The following is an 18,197-nucleotide window of genomic DNA, read 5'->3' on the forward strand; positions in this document are numbered from 1 at the left end:
TTGGAGACATTCTTTGTCTGCGTGGTGTTCACGGGCCCTTGATTCCTTACTGCCTGTGTCTTGTCACCATTGCCATCTCATAAGGGTGACTACTCACCACAACAGCAGCTGATGGTCTGTGGAAACCATCCCAGGACTCATCTAGCATATATAATTTTGTTTTTTCATTCTATAACCAAGTGAAGAATTTTAATTTTGATGGATATCACAAAGTTCACAAAAGAACTGGAAATAATACTCAGGTTTCACTTTTTGACTTTTTTTTTCCTGTCATTCATTTGGAAGAAAGTAAACTGCATGACAGTTCATTCTCTTCAGAATCAATTTCACTGCATCTCCACTGAGACCACAACACTTTTTTTCTCTGTAAACAGATATTTTTTACCAGATATGGGAATCTTACACATTTCTTTCTTAACTTGCACAGTACTTTTTGCACCAGTATTACAAACTATTGCAAGGAATGCTGACAACTGTTCAGCATATAGCAATACACACTTGAATTTCATTTTTTGGTTCCCAAGATTGCTTCATTGACTCTCGAGAGATGTTGTGTTCTTGAAGTATAATATCCCATGTGACAGTCTTCTAGCAGATGGAGCATCACTTCGAAATCTGTCATGATTTTATTGAAAGTCTCTATTGCCTTTATTATGACAGAAAATTAAAACTGAGTCTGAAACCTGCCATTATAAGAGGAAACAAAATCAACAACAAAACTGAAAAATATTTTCCAAGGGGATTTTCTGTCAAAAAGAAGAAAACAGGAATGAAATGCCCATTGCGATTGTAGCATATGTTTGTGTAGCGGGGAAAAAAGTTTTCTCCCTAGACAGAAGCTTTAACTGCTTGTTTAACCTAGCAAAATGACATACAGCAACAATAAACTCTTTCAGATAACATGAAGAACCTAAGACTGTCACATATTTCAGGTCCTGCTAGACTCTTTCAAGCCATTTCCTTCAGATATATATACTTGTAATTGTCAGCCTGCCAGGTATAGCAATTTACACACCATGTGAAAATCTGTTTCTATTCATTCTCAAGAGCACAATGAGAAAAACTGCCTATATATTATGGGACATTTCAGTTATGCAGCCTTTAAACTGATGAGTAGTATTTGAACCACAAAAGTTTGGGGATGACAGAAAATGATCTTACCTGGGCCAAAAATGGAAAGCTGGCAGAACATCAGTACAATGATGATAATCGTCTCAATCATGGGGGGAAAACACCTTAGGCTGGGATGTAGCTATGCCGAGTACGACAAAAGTGGTGTCCCTCCATTGGGAATTCTGATTCCAATATAACTTATCATTCCTAAAGATTCAGGCATAGTTATAACTCAAAATTTAGGTTGATTATTTAATAAAACAGTTTAGACATCCATAGAAAAGGAGCAGCCAAAGTGACCAACACTATATGAATACAACATATATGCATGCTCCAGGTGTGAATGATTTTCAGTGTCCCATTTTCTGGAAAGCTAGAAATTTGAGGACTGAAGGAAAAATTTACTGGGAGCAAAATTCTTATGGGTGACAATGACTTCATTTTGCCACCACCACCACACATGCACACGCACAAACACACCGCCCCCTGCTATGTACATCCTAACAGAGCCATAATAAACTATGCCATATATATATATAGTCCAGAATTCTGCTTCCAGAATGTTTTGATTCATTCTCAAGCACATGTGGCACTTGGAGTGTTTCTGTGATCTGCCCCGAGTCCCTTTGGGGAGACGATGGATGGCAGAGTACAAATAAAGATTACTAGATTACTATTATTTGATTTGAGGCATTGGCATGCTGGCTGATATCCAGACAGAGGAAGGGCTGGAGATGTCACTGTCTTGGTCCCTTCGTTGTTGGCTGCTGCTTCCCAGTGGATGTCAGGTAGTGCAATACCTGCTAAGTAGTATAATTTCTCTAGTGGTGAAGGGCTTAGACATCCTGTAATATTGTGGCATATTTCATGAAGAGCCATATCAACCATTTTAATGTGGTGAGATGTGTTCCACACTGGGTATGCATATTCAGCAGCAGAGTAGCAAAGCGCAAGTTCATTTGTCTTCATTGTGTCTGGTTGGATTCCCACTGGAGCATTGCAGCACACCAAAATACTTGGGAGTTACCCTGGACAGTGCTCTGACTTAAAAGAAGCACTGCTTGGCTATCAAATAAAAAGTGGGTGCTAGAAATAATATCATACGAAAGCTGACTGGAACAACCTGGGGATCACAGCCAGACACAGTGAAGACATCTGCTATTGCACTTTGCTACTATAATGTAATTAAACTATAGAATTAAATCCTGTTTCAAAATTATACATCAGAAAAACAAGAAATAACTGTGTGTGCATGTATGTATGTATGTCTTTTAAAGACAAGCAGTGGAAACAGACTTTTCCCATAAGTCCTTCATCTGTTAGCAAAACATCAGAAGGGCAACAAATATCTAGGAATTGCCTTATAACCTCATCACATTGAGGTAGATTCCTGCTTCTCTGCACTGCTGGCATGCTGCTGGCATGTAGAACCCCCAGAACCCATCATATGATGCAAGGCTGCTTCCAGCAGAGCTTCATACTGGCAGCGTGCAGAGCCCAAAAGACAGAGGAGTCAAAGAGGAAGTGGGGACAGATGGAGAAACGTCATGGGAAGAAAGACTACAGTCATTGACAGGAGATAACAGAGCCTGATGGCTCCCTCCAGTGCCACAAAATTTCCCCTGCTGTCCCCGCTTTACCCCTGCCCATGTGATAATGTCCTAGATCTCACTTTGCAAGTGGGAAAGTCAGAAAAAGGAATTCCTCAAACACAAGAAATATTAATTACAGCTGAAGGCTGCTGTAATTTGGGCTTTCCCACCCAGTTTTGAAAAGGAACCACCTCATCTGTTCAAACAGCTACAAAGTGAAGGCAAGCTTTGGAGCCTCGGAAAGCTTAGTTAAGCAGCCTTGGCAAATTAGGATGAATGGGTCCCATGAATCACATAGAGTCCATTCACCCCTGTCCTACCTTAGTTGGCCTGTGAAGATGAAACCTAAAGGTATAGGGAGAGCAAACATAGTATAGTGGTTTGAGTGGTGAATGAGGATACAGGGAAACAAGGGTTGAATATCTGATTGTGCATGGAAACCATGTGAATCATCATGGGTGGAATCAACATATCTACTTTTTCACTACTTTTTATTTCACTAGACAATAAAACCAGGAAGATTATTTTGAGAGACACTTGTCATCTCCATTGAAATCAAGCGGTCTGGTTTTTATTAAGCATGTTTCATATTTCAATGTAGACAAAGATCCAGTGATGTACTTCCATCTCTAATAATATAGTTCTCAGTACAACACTAATTAAGTCAAAATCTTCCTTCTCTTTCCCTCTTGTTGCAGTCTATTGTGGGCCAAAAAAATCCTTCCAGGGAATCCCAACTCTCTGGACCAGTTTTCAGACGTTCAATAATTGGAGATGAAGGAGGAGGTCTAGAGACACACACTATTACATTCCAGCTATATATTGTTACTAGTTGCCACCACACACAAGATACCACAAGGTGTAAAGTTATATGAAGAATTGCTGTATTTTTTGTGAACTCCATAGATGGAAAATAAAATCCACTTGATGCAGCATTTCCAGCGTAGTTTTTCTGCCCTATCTATTCAGTTTCTTTTAAAATATTTTTTGTCAATTGAGACAAGTAAAACCTACCTTCAGGTGACCAGGAAAAAAAAGTAGTGTACAATTCTATCTCTCACTCCAAGGGAAATAGCCTAGCTGCTGCCTTCAAAATACAACTATATTTTAAAGGCTGGACTCCATTGTGAAGGCTGCCACATGCTGGTTGTTCAGGAATGGAGGCAGAAATAAGCTGTTTCTGAGTTTAAAATGGCTGCATTCTTCAAGGGACATGCTGGCTTTATCTCTCAATTTCCTCTGTGCTGGTAGTCTGTCAAAAAGAGTTCGTAAATGGATCTTGTTTTAGGACAAGTCCCTGGTCTATTGGTTTTTCTTCTCTGTCCAATCTTGGCAAGAAAACAAAAGATAGAGGCAGTACATTGGGCTAGACTTTTCCTCATTCTGTAAAAAGGGATGAAGGCCATGGAACTGTGGAAAAGTGCAGTGGTCCATCAGGAAGGTTTCCATACATCTGCCCACAAAGAGTGTCCAAAGCTGCTAATACATTTGTTGATCTAGCTCAACAAACCCATTCTATAGGTCTGCCTCCACCAGGAGCAGTACTTTTGTAAAGCAAAAATGTCTTAGCTGCACATCCAAAATCAAGTCAAAACTACATTGCATTGCAAGAGAGATAGTTCAAATTAATATGCTGTTGCTATCACTCATGGCTGTTATTGTATTATAGTTGATCTGAGCAACAACAGTGATGATGAAGTGGTAATGAATGACATTTTTGTCCCTGTTATCAAAATGACCTTGTGCTTCAACTCTGGAACTCCTGGATCACTAGAACACTAAATTGTGGACTGGGATGGATAGACAATATTCCATAATCTTTTCCTTGTCAGGAGTAGAAAAATCTTCTGTTGTTCCAGTTTTTTGCATGCTTTTAAAATACTTATTTCATTTTCCTCCTTTATCAGCTTACTTCAGGTGTAAACTGCATTCAAAGTACAGAAATAGTTTACATTCGGTTAACACAGCAAAGGTGAACAGAATCTTGCCCTTCTTAGTAGCCTTAGGCAAAAGAAAACTTCTGCAGCCTTTCCTCACTTGGCTATTCTTACACATTAATAACATTTGCCATCCTCATTTTGTTTATCCACACGTGTCTCAATTTCTATTTGTGAAATGTTGGAATGTATGGTGTTTTACCCAGAATGCAATTTAGCTTCTAATCCTTCTCCAGGAAACAGCACAGAGGTACTCTGTCTTCAGTATATCCTTAAAGGTTCCGAGTTAAAAGAAATAACCTGGTATGAAGCCCCTGCTATGCAAATGAAGATGATGAGGGTACATAATGAGGGTTGTATCCAGGACTGTCATTTGTTCTCCTTCAGCCTGCAATGACAGTGTGAAACCTCAAGAACAATATTTAAAAATTGAAAAAGGTGCTGTGATATTTCTACAGAAAGGGCAGGTAGGAGTGGAAAACATATACTGATTTTTTATGAAAAAGAGTTGTGCTTAATAAAATGATCAATTGCTGCAGCAGGTTTTCACTGCAGTGGATGGAACCTCCTGAGACCATGCATTCACTGCTGCTGTTGAAGCAAGAGAAGGAAGATCCAAAAAGGCATCTTTGAACAGCTAACAGAATTGCAATTGAAAAGTAATGTTTTGGACTTTCAAAAACAGCAGATTCTACAGAAGTAAAAGGGTGATAGAAACACATTATGGGATTGCTGTGATAATTCCTAATTGTTTACATAAGACATTACATTTTAAGTTATATTTACTAAGCAGACACTAGTACCTTATCAATGGCAGGTAGTTCAGAAATAATTAGACTTCCAAGTACACCTTGGGCCCTTCCACGCAGTCATATAACCTAGAATATCAATGCAAATAATCCACAAGATCTGCTTTGAACTGGGTTATTAAGTCCACACTGCCATATAACCCAGTTCAAAGCAAATAATGTGGGACTTTATACAGCTGTGTGGAAGGGGCCATTGACATCTGTTTTGTTGAAGAGTGGGGTTATAGAATAACCTTTAAGGTCTTAGGATCTGGGCACTGGGGGGATGCATAGCCTTGAGGCTAGACTAGATTTTTTTTCTCACACACTAATATGGTATCCTGAATCGACCTTCCAGTAAGCAATGGTCAGAGAGCAACCCAACTATTGGATTAGCCTTGGGGCTCAAATTTTAATCCAAGGGAAGACTGGACCCACATCAGCTAGCTTCCTCTTGCTCCTTTCAGATCCCATTAACTTAGACATGATTGTAGATCAAATAAAGTGACTTTTATTTAACCCGGCCTAGTCTTGTTATTCCATGATTGATCATCAACCCTCAGCCTCTATCTCCATGCTGCAGTAGCCTGGAAAAGAATAATTTAAAAAAACCAATCCCAGAAAGAGGGGTATCTTTAACACTCTCAGGTCAGGCCTCCTGCTCTTTCACCACCAACATGGACAACTTTAGCAACAGCAACAGCCAGGCTTCCAGCTCGCAGCCGCAAAGGGGGGGGGGGGCTAAGGCTAAGCGCACACAGCCAAGGAGATCCCCCCCTCCCTCCCTCCCTCAGCCTCTCTCTCGGGGAGACAGAACCTGGATAAGGACAAAAAAAACAATCCCAAAAAGAGGGGGGATCTTTAACTCTCCCAGGTACAGCCTCCTCTTCCACCACCGCCAACATGGAAAACTTTACCAGCAGCAACAGCCTGGGATCCAACTCGTATCGGTAAAAGGAGGGGGGGGACTAAGCACACACAGCCAAGAGCCAAGGAACTTCCCCATCCCTCTCTCCCACCCTCAGCCTCTCTCTTGGGGAGATAGACCCAGTGCCACAGGAGCCATAAAGCCAATCTGCGTCCTCCCTCTCCTCTAGAGTAGAACAGCTTTAAGAAGCATTAAACCCTGTATCCTCCTCTATAAAGGGAAAGGATCCTGCAATAGTGGTAACTCTGAATCTTTTTTAAATTCAGGTCTTAATGAAGGATATGGAAGGGAAGTGTAAAGACGTATCAATGCCACCAATAAAAAGTAAAGTCGTGCGTTAATCCCACCAAATGGGACCACCAAAAATGTAAGAAAGTTCCTAGACTGCTATTAAATTAAACTGCCACCAATATGTTTAGAGACGCTGGTCTTGAAGTCTCTGTTTATCCCTATTTGCGTTGTGAGGTAACTTTGGTAGAGTGGAATGCACCGAACGTAAAATCAATGGAGGAGGCAGGTTTAAAATACAAAGAGAACAAGTTTATTGTTAAACAAAGCGTAATTGTTGCAATATTGAGATGTTGAGCTTGGCATATGCTTGATGGTTACAATATGGCTTGGTTGAGATACATTCAGGCTTTAGATGTTACAATCTTATAAACTCCTTCTACAGTGAAGTGCTTTATTATTTCAGTGTTCCTTGTTGTGAATATTCTCACTGTTTGTCCTATACCGGATCAAACCACTGATCTCCAGTCTTACACTACTGGCGATCCTAAAACCCCCTCTGTTAGATTCTTTTTAACTCAAGCAATCTAACGAGGTTTCTCCTTCAGCTCCCTTGCTGAAGAAATATTCACAAATTCTAAGAACTAACTGAATTTACACTGCTTCACACCACAGAGCCCTAACTGACTCTGGCCTCTTCTCAGGGTCTCTTCCTCCTGACTAAACTACTTTTCCAGAGTCCTATCTGACTCTGCTCCTCCTCTCAGGGTCTCATCCTCCTGACTGAACTACTGTCACTTTCAAACCTTTTTCTCCTTAAGCTCCGCCCACCTCCTCTTCTGCCTTGTCACCATGGCAACCTATCTCTCACAGCTAGGCCATGGCAACCAATGTAAAACATAAATACAGTTTAAACACAGTATAATAAACACTTTATAATAAACATTTCTCTACACCTTCCCCCCCAGAAAAATTATTTTTGGACCATTCTCAATCCTAGAATGGCAAAAATAATCCCACATATTATTCAACAATATATACATATACATCAATTCTGAAAGGGAAACATATTATGGTTAAATACATTTCAATTACACATACATACAAACCATTAACCTATGGAAGTCTAGATAAGGCGTCCGCAACTATATTTCTTTTACCTGAAACATGTTTAATTTCAAATATAAAATCCTGTAAACATAAACTCCATCTTAACAATTTGTTATTCGTACCTTTCACATTATCTAACCATTTTCATTTGTTGACATACCACATTCATCAGAATGCCATTTCTTACTTAAAACTTCCACAACCTCTCTTCTCTGTGGTTGGGACAATTCTATGTTCGTATCTACCCGATCTAAATTTTTGTACTGTTCACGATCACCCTCCCAAAAAGAAAAGGGACCGGATTCCTCTTCTGAAACAACAAAACATACATTCGCAGACCTTACAACATAAGGCTTTAACATGTTTACATGGACTCTTCTTTCTACATTGGAATGTTCATCAAAAATATCATAGTTTATGTGGTTGTGCTTTCTGACGATCTTCCAGGGTCCAGACCAATCCAATTGAAGTTTGTTGGTTTTGTTGGGAGATAAAAATATAACTTCATCTCCGATGTTGAAGATCTTTGGTTTAGCAGTAGAATCATAATAGTCTTTTTGTCTCTGCTGAGCCGCAAGTAAATGTTCTTGAGCAATGTCTCTAGCTAGCTGCATTGTTGCTTGAAGATCTTTTAAATATTCCGACACTGGAACTGGATCTGTCGCCGGACTTTCTTCCCAATATTCTCTTATCAGGTCTAACGGACCACGAGCTTTCCTTCCATATAGCAATTCAAATGGACTGTAGCCAGTACTGTCATGAGGGACGGTCCTGTAGGCGAATAACAGTTGTTGCAATTTGACGTCCCAGTCGTATGGCTTCTCTTGACTGTAAGACTTTATCATTTTGACTAAAGTCTTGTTCATATTTTCAACTAGTCCATTTGTCTGTGGATGATAAGCTGTTGAAGTCAGGTGTCTGATTCCACATAACTCAAGCAATTTCGACAGAAGCCTGGAAGTAAACTGGGTTCCCAAATCCGAAACCAATTCTCTAGGATAACCAGTTCTTCCCCAAATGGATAACAGTGCATTTGCAATTGTTGTTGTCTCGATGTTAGTCAGAGCTACAGCCTCTGGATATCTTGTGGCGTAGTCAATCATGGTTAAAATGTATCGGTAACCACGTCTGCTTGGTTTACAAAGAGGACCCACTATGTCAATGCCTACTCTGTAAAATGGTTCTCCAATTATTGGCATAGGGATCATAGGAGCTTTAACTTTATCCCTTCCAGTACTCAATCTCTGGCAGATGTCACAAGACTGGCAAAACTCTTTGATCCTCTGGAACATGCCAGGCCAATAAAAGTTCTTAGTGATTCTCTTCGTGGTTTTCCTCACACCCAAATGTCCACCTTGAGGGTTTTCGTGTGCCACCCTCATCAGCTGTTCTCTAAAACTTTGAGGCACTACAATTTGACTACATGTTACTGATCCTTCTGTCGAGTTCACACTTCTGGTTTCTCTATATAAGACACCATTCTTTAACACAAACTCGGAGGGTGTTCTTTTGCCGATACTGTGGGGTTTTGAGCTAAAGCGAATAGAGGTTTAAGAGAAACATCGGCTCCTTGTTCCTGCCGAATCTCTTCAACTCCTCCCGTCCTCTTAACAAGCTCAGCAACTGTAGCGCTGGTTTCCGGACTCTCATCCCCATCCTGTTGTATGGCAAAACACATGGCTTTTTGTTCAGGGCTTTCGTTGTTACATTCTTTCTCCTCACACGCCATCCTCCAGCTCTCAATCTTCTCAGCCAAATCATTTCCAATTAAACATTTGTATGGTATGTCAGGACTGACTGCAAAATCCCACATACCCTTCCATCCTTCATATTCTATTGGCAAAGTCACCACTGCTGTTGGTATCGCAGGTCCTAAACCTTTTAATCTTATTTCAGAGGTTGGCTGCTGAAATTTCTGAGGTATTATTTCGGGGTGCACTATACACACTTTGGAGCCTGTATCTCTAAGTCCTTTCCTGTCTTTGTTATCAATAGAAATGGTTTCTAAGTAATCCTTAGATGGGCTGCCTGACAAGATGAACAAACATTGTTTCTCTTGAGGCTCTGAGCCTGAACTCTCCTTTGAAACAGTATCTGGTTCTGCCTTTGGTGTTTCTTTCATTTTATTCACAAAGAGGGTTGTTTTCTCTTTCCTTAACAGGGGACATTGATATTTTATATGGTCCAATTTTCCACATTGAAAGCACCGTCTTTTTACCTCAGGAGCAGTTTGTCTTGTTACACTCTGCCTCCTATAGATGGTGTTTTCTAAGTCAGAACCCTTTTCTGGCTGTGGGCGCGTTTGTTGTGGATAAAATGGCTGCCTGTTTGTTCTTTTGTCACTTGGCAGATCTTCCCTTTTGAATCCTTCTTTCAGGGTTGTTATTTGATCCGCCATAACCGCTGCCTCTACAATAGTGGATGGCTTGCGATCTTGAATCACCCAGCGAATATCATAAGGCACTAACTGAAAAAACTGTTCCAGCTTTAAAAGTTCTCTCAGCTGTTGGTAATCTTCCACCTCAGACATCCTTATCCAACTATCGAACAGTTGAGACAATCTAGAGGCCACCTGAGCAAAACTTTGTGTTTTATCTTTCTTTAATGTCCTGAACTTAAATCTGTAATATTCAGGAGTCAATCTAAACTCTTGTTGAATCTGTTTCTTAAACAGATCATAGTCTCCATAAGACTCCTCAGGCATCTGTCCATAAATCTGCAAAAGTTTCAAACTTATCTGAGGCCTAAGGTATGTCATCCATTTTTCCTTAGCCACCCCAAAATCCCGACAACATCTCTCAAAAGATATTAGAAATTTCTCTGGATCATCGTCCTTGGTAAATTTAGGGAATTTCTTTGTCAAATATGGGGTATCCACTCCAGATCTCCCTTCCTGAATATCACTGGATGTTTGAGACAAAGCCAATCTTTGCTTCTGCAGCTCAAACTCCATTCTCTTCAATTCTAACTCCTGTTCTCTATCTCTTTGTCTTTCTTTTGCCTTCATCTCCAGTTCCAATCGTTTCATCTCTAGTTTGTACTTATAAGCCATTTCTGACATAGGCACTGACTCTGTTTCTGCTTCAGAGCTCGAACTTTCTTCTTGGTCTCCCTCTCTTTCCTCAGCCAGCTTTCTCTGCCGCCTGGTAGCCATGTTTCAACAACTTTTACCTCACAACTTATTCCTAAATTAAACTTAAGGCACTCGATCAGTTGTTACACGAATCCCGTCGTCTGCCACCAAAAATGTAAAGACGTATCAATGCCACCAATAAAAAGTAAAGTCGTGCGTTAATCCCACCAAATGGGACCACCAAAAATGTAAGAAAGTTCCTAGACTGCTATTAAATTAAACTGCCACCAATATGTTTAGAGACGCTGGTCTTGAAGTCTCTGTTTATCCCTATTTGCGTTGTGAGGTAACTTTGGTAGAGTGGAATGCACCGAACGTAAAATCAATGGAGGAGGCAGGTTTAAAATACAAAGAGAACAAGTTTATTGTTAAACAAAGCGTAATTGTTGCAATATTGAGATGTTGAGCTTGGCATATGCTTGATGGTTACAATATGGCTTGGTTGAGATACATTCAGGCTTTAGATGTTACAATCTTATAAACTCCTTCTACAGTGAAGTGCTTTATTATTTCAGTGTTCCTTGTTGTGAATATTCTCACTGTTTGTCCTATACCGGATCAAACCACTGATCTCCAGTCTTACACTACTGGCGATCCTAAAACCCCCTCTGTTAGATTCTTTTTAACTCAAGCAATCTAACGAGGTTTCTCCTTCAGCTCCCTTGCTGAAGAAATATTCACAAATTCTAAGAACTAACTGAATTTACACTGCTTCACACCACAGAGCCCTAACTGACTCTGGCCTCTTCTCAGGGTCTCTTCCTCCTGACTAAACTACTTTTCCAGAGTCCTATCTGACTCTGCTCCTCCTCTCAGGGTCTCATCCTCCTGACTGAACTACTGTCACTTTCAAACCTTTTTCTCCTTAAGCTCCGCCCACCTCCTCTTCTGCCTTGTCACCATGGCAACCTATCTCTCACAGCTAGGCCATGGCAACCAATGTAAAACATAAATACAGTTTAAACACAGTATAATAAACACTTTATAATAAACATTTCTCTACAGGAAGCCATGGGAAGTCCCCCTTCCCAGTAAGAGGTGCTTTTTTAACCCCTTGCTGCCCCTTGCTGCCAGAGAGATCCTTTAAAGTCTGACCAAAATGAAACATTTGGCAAGGGGATGCTGAACAATAACCCCATTTGGCAGTTCACCCATTTTTGGGAGGTGCTGGAAAATGCATATGGGGTGCTTCCAAAACAAGCAAGCAGAAACAGATAGTGATTCACCCCAAATGCACAAGCCTAATCAGAAATTAAATTATGCTAAATGGCATATGCATATCCAGGTATCACCATACATCATACTTGCTGTACTTCAGGAACCTATGTATTTCCAAAAGTTTTTTTGTTTTGTCATGTATTCAATGTTCCAATATTTGTTAAGTTAACATATGGACATCTTAAATTTACTATGTGATTCTTATTCCATGCATTTACTGATATAAACTGAATGTATGTCAGGTTATACAAAATCTGTAGACTGACTGTAAACTACTTTCTAAAAGGGGCAAGGGGGAAATGGAATTCTCATAAAGTGTAAAGTGAAATAAGTTTTTGACACATTGGATCAAAGTTTGGGAATATTATATTGAACGAAGAGGTAGGAACAAAAATGAATATCTGGAGACAATGAAGATCACCTAAGGCTCAAACTAATCTTGTCCTATTAAACCTTTTACTGTCTTATTTCACTAGGCTAGTGTCATTGAAAAATGACCAAAGCTGTTTTTTCATTGCTTGTATCATTGCTTTAGGGGTATCTGGTGGCTCCAATTTCACTAGAGTGGTGAATCAGCAATAGGTCTTAGGCCAAACTTTAAAGGATCTCTCTGGGATACTGAATTCTACTTTCAAGAAATGCTTACTACCTTGGATAGCAATTTTAAAGTTTGAAATAAATGCTTGAGTGGATTCACCATGCTACTGGTATAGGAGTTATCAGCTGCAACTACTTTGCTCAGTGGCTGTGGAAATTCCCTGAAAAATGTCTGCCAATATGGCTTCTATAAGTATAAGGCAGACAAAGTTCCTCATGTTTCACCACTCAGTATAAGGGGATGTTGAAAGACTGCAGATTTAAAGAATCAAAAATAATGGACAGCCATAACATCAATTTAATCTTGTCTTTTCTTTAATAAGCAACCTCATGGCCATGTGTCTCTATAATTACTGATTTAATATCCCCAATAAATATGGAAATATTTTATTAGACATTCATTGATCTGTAGTGAATAATTTAAGAGAATGATTATGAACTCTCTGCTGAAACCATTCTTTTCATACTTAGACATTTCTCATTCCTGTTTTAGGATAAATCCACATATATTAATTATACTGTAATTCAGAAAAGATTTAATTATGTTTTCCATTATTTTAATCAAAATATTTTATTCCTTACTGCATTTTAGGAAAAGCTATTGGACAGGGTGATTTGTGAATCACAGTATGAATCTTTTATGTCCAATGGTGAGTGCTTTTTTAAAAAAAAAATGAAGCTGGGATTTGTTTTTAGGATTGCACTTGTTTGTTCATTTGTTTTTTAAAAAAAATAAAAATAAAAATTATGGAGACCACACACAAGACCAACTATACACTCCCACAAATATGTTTGAACTACAATCCCGTTACTTGCATAAATCAAGACCAGAGGATTGTGGGTGTCATAGTGGTATGGGGGCTAGTGCTCTTTTTACATTATACTGTATAGTTTCAGTTGATGCATAAAGAAAGATAATATTAACTTCAAAAGTTTGGAAAATCACTTTTTGACTATATCACCCATAATCCTTCAGTTAGCATGGACTGTGGGCATTCAGGATGAAGGATTCTGAAAACTACACTCCATACATATTCCAGGCTCCAGAGTTCATTCAGCTAATTACACGGCCTCTGTTCTACAAGTGATAAGCAAACCACCAGCATGGCCCATCCTATCATGTTCAAATAAATGTAGCAGAAGGTGCCAAAGTGCTAAGGAGAGTGGAAGAAAGTAGAAAGTATTAGAAAATCCAAGAAAGCCAAAATGCAGATTAGAATAGCAGCACATGAGGCAGTTGCAAGACAGGCCAACATTGTATTAATGGCAAGCATAGGCATACAGATTCCTCATGGCTGTATATGTCTTTTTTTTTTTACCACTGCAGAACCCACCCTATGCCATGAGAAAAATCACCCACCCACTTTCCAAAAAAACCAAAACATTTAGCTATGGCACTCCCCTTTGGCTATTCTGTGGCTGATGAAGGGTGGGGGAGTCCTGTAGCCAGATGCAGACCAATGTTATAATCTATGACACCTCCAGAGGACTGCAGCAAAAAAGTACCTGGCTGTGTTGAAACAGCAAATACTTCTTCAATTCTTCCCCTTTTCCATCAGCCATTGATTAATCACCAGGCAAGGCAGCAGTGACAAAGCTGTGAGTTGGTGGGAAAAGGAGAGATGTAGCGTAGCTCTACATGTTGAACACTATGCAGATTATTTGCCAGAATATGAAAAATGCAGTGATGTATCCAACATTGTAAGAAATGAATATCTGGAGTAAAAAATGACAGGTGTCAGAAATATATTTAAGAGTTCTTTTCCCCCCTATAATGTAGAATGCTTAGATTCAGCTTTAAATGTACACACGAAAGCTTGCTGAGATGCTTATTGCTTTGGACAGTACAGTTTTACTGTTGTCTGCCTGCAAATAATTTCCAATTTCTGATGATCCCAAGGCTAACGTATCAAGGGGTTCTCTTGGGAAGATATGAGAGAATGTGACTTGCAGATTTCTATGACTGAGAAGGGTCTAAGAATCCTACTGGTGGTTCATGCCTCAGTAATCTTCAGATTGGACGACTGTAATACACTCTATGTGGGGTTGCATTTGAAGATAGCTCAGAAACTGCAGCTGGTCCAAAGGTTGGTGGCCAGATTGTTAACTGGAGCGAATTACAGGGAGCGGTCAACCCTCCTGTTTAAACAGCTCCACTGCTTGCCGATAAGTTTCAGTTCCAATTCAAGGTGCAGGTTATCACCTACAAAGCCCTAAATGGTTCGGGACCTGCCTATCTTCATGATTGCATCTTCCCCAACGAATCTGTGTGAGCTCTAAGAACTTCTGGGGAGGAACTCTTCTTTCTCCCATCTCCTTCACAAGAGTGGTTGGTGGGGACAAGAGAGAGGGCCTTATCGATGGTGCCCCCCCCCCCCGACTCTGGAACTCTCTCCCCAGGAAGATTAGACTAGCACCCATCTTGTCCATTTTTTGTAAAGACCTAAAAACATGGATGTTCCACTGTGCCTTTCATTAAACAGTTCACTAGATAACTTTGTCCCCCAAGCCATAACTCAATGTCTTGCATGTGTACTTACCACTGTTCCCTGACATATAGATATAGTATTCTCATTCATATTGCCCTTTTAGTTCTAACTTACAATCTGTCTCCTACACTTTATCCATCAGCCGTTTCCTTACAACTCATTTGCACCAGCCCCGCCCACCTGAGCTCAGTAATTGATTAATATGTCAGGCCATTGGTTGTTTGTTTGATGGTTATTTTTTGTTATTTTATAATTTTACTGTGTTATATTTTAAACTATGTTGACTGGGCTTGAGCCCATGTAAGGAGCCCCAAGTCCCTTCGGGAAGATGATGGCAGGATACAAAAATAAAGTTATTATTATTATTATACTCCAACACTAAAACCACTACACTATGAGAGTGCTTGGACACTTCATAATGGAATAAAAAAGATATGTGACTGAAAAATAATTCCATATTGAAATTTGTGGAATCTCCAATGTGACAAAAAGATAAAACAAGTATTTCATATCAATAATATGTTTAAGAACTTTCCTGAACCTAATGCTGGATCCCAATTTTATTTTCTCTACATACAAAGTTATCTTCTTTTAGCTCTTGGAACAGTCTGTAAGAGAAATAGTTCGTCAGACACAATAAAAAATATGTTCTGTCTTTTTATCATTTCTCTCGAACGTGTAACAATTGCCCTGCAGCTGTGCTAAACACAGAGATTTTCTTTGCCTCTCCCAGGATTGTCCTTTGAGGTGATAGCCTCTATAGACTGGATCATTTTATCAAGTAAGTTCAAGGGCACAGACACCCAGATACCTATTTTAAAAACACTTTGCTTTTCCATAGAAACATCTATCCAAGAGCCAACAAAGCATGCCCATCTTACCTTGGGAAGCCTGGTAAGAGCACAGAATGGAAGGTTGCAATATTTTTTCAGGTCATATATTGGTGTTTTTATGTTGACTGGCATTCTGTTATCAAATGTAAAATTATCTTTTCCCATTCCTTCTTATTTTATAGGTTATGGAATGAAGCATGTTTCTTTAAGTTTCACAAATAGAGTTTCTGAAGGGAAATATCAATATCTTTACACAACACACACACACTTAGATGCACACACACACACACACACAGAGAGAGAGAGAGAGAGAGAGAGAGAGTTTTGTTTTCTAAGTATTGCTTTATTTTTCTCTCGATACCTTACAAAAAAAAACCTCATTAAAAGTGTTAAGAGAGAGATACACAATATCAGGGCATTCAGAAAGCCTTTCACTTCATATGAATGTGTCTAGAGGAAGGTGACCAAAATGATAAAAAGTCTTAAAACCATAATCTACAAGGAGCGGCTTAAGAGAGGTGAGTTTATTTAGCCTGGAGAATAGAGGCTATACTCAATTATTTGAAAAGAAGTCATATTTCAAGATGGAGCAAATTTGTTTTTTGTTGTTCCAGAAGGAATGGAGTAATCGATTCAAATTGCAGGAAAGGAGATTCCACCTAACCACCACTTTAAATGTTTTACAAGATATTTTGCTCTCTCTGCTGAAGAGTGCAGTGCTTCACCAAAATACAGTCCCCAGGATTCCATAGCATTTAGCCATGGCAGTTAAAGTATTATCAAATTTCATTAATTCTACAGTGTAGGGGCATTCAAGTTCAAAGTATTTTTACTTCTGCTTGACTTCTTTTGTTTTACTGAAAAATAAACCTCAGGCACTCATAGCAAAGTTTGGGAGTTCCCAGTGACAGAGAATCCTCAGTTTTGCCTTAAGAGTATATATTTCTTCCAAACACACCAAGATCCCCGACATGTGGAGACTGTTCTAGGGCTATACCCTTCACCAAAATGGGTGCCAAGTTGCACACTGAATTCTTAAATTCAACCCTTCATTACCTGCCACCTGACAACCATCCAGGAGATTGCTGAAGTCTCCCTGATATAGTATGGGGTAGACAAAAATGGGGAGGGGAGTTCCTGCCTGGTTGCAAAGCAATTGGCCAGGCTAACAGTTTGTTAAGGATGGAAGAGTGAGTCATATTTAGGACTTGAAGTGGCATATGTGGGGCTGATCAAGTTTTAAATAGCCTGCAGACCCCACTCTCTTCATGTGCAGTATTTCGACACTTGGTTCCTCATCACAAAGCTTCCTTGTCTCTATCTCTGGGAGCCATCAGATAAAATTCTTCCTTGTATATTTGCCACACTTGCTTGAAAAGCACTCAATAGGAAAACTTAAAAAATAACTATCATTCTGATATGGGGTTACACTTCCCTTAAATCCACAAGTCCACAGTTTCAGGGTATTCCTAGACTCGGTCTTGAACCTGGAGGCTCACGTTTCCATGGTGGCTAGGAGTGCCTTTGCACGTGTAAAATGTGTACACCATCTGTGCCTTCTTGAGACACCAGACCTGGTCACAATAGTACATGCTGTAGGAACTCATCAGGTGAGCAGGCGGAAAGCAAGGGAAAGCAGAAGAAAAGGGGGATAGGGGCGGAACCATCCTCCTTCTTTGGAGATTTTTAAACAGAGGCTAGATAGCCATCTGTCAGGGGTGCTTTGAATGCAATATTCCTGCTTCTTGGCAGGGGGTTGGACTGGATGGCCCATGAGGTCTCTTCGAACTCTATGATTCTATGATTAATAAAGATGAACAGGACCGGGCCCAGAACAAAACCCTGCCACACCCCACTTGTCACTTTCCAGGATGAAGAAGCATTGGTGAACACCCTCTGGGTTCATTCACATAACCAATTACAGATCCGCCTAACCATAGCTTTTGCTACTCCACATTTGACTTTTTTTTTTTGCCAGAAGATCATTGGGGACTTTGTCGAAGGCCTTCCTGAAATCCAGATACGCTACATCCACAGTATTACCTGCATCTACCCAGCTTGTAGCTCTATCGAAAAAGGACATCAGATTTATCTGGTATTACTTGTTTTTTGATAAATCCATGTTGACTATTAGCAATGACCGCATTCATTTCTAAGTTTACCAGAAGGTCATGGGAGACCTTGTCAAAGGCCTTACTGAAATCCAGATATGCTACATCCATGGCATTCCC

Source organism: Anolis sagrei, chromosome 1, assembly GCF_037176765.1.
Source record: "Anolis sagrei isolate rAnoSag1 chromosome 1, rAnoSag1.mat, whole genome shotgun sequence".
NCBI classification, from domain to species: Eukaryota; Metazoa; Chordata; class Lepidosauria; order Squamata; family Dactyloidae; genus Anolis; species Anolis sagrei.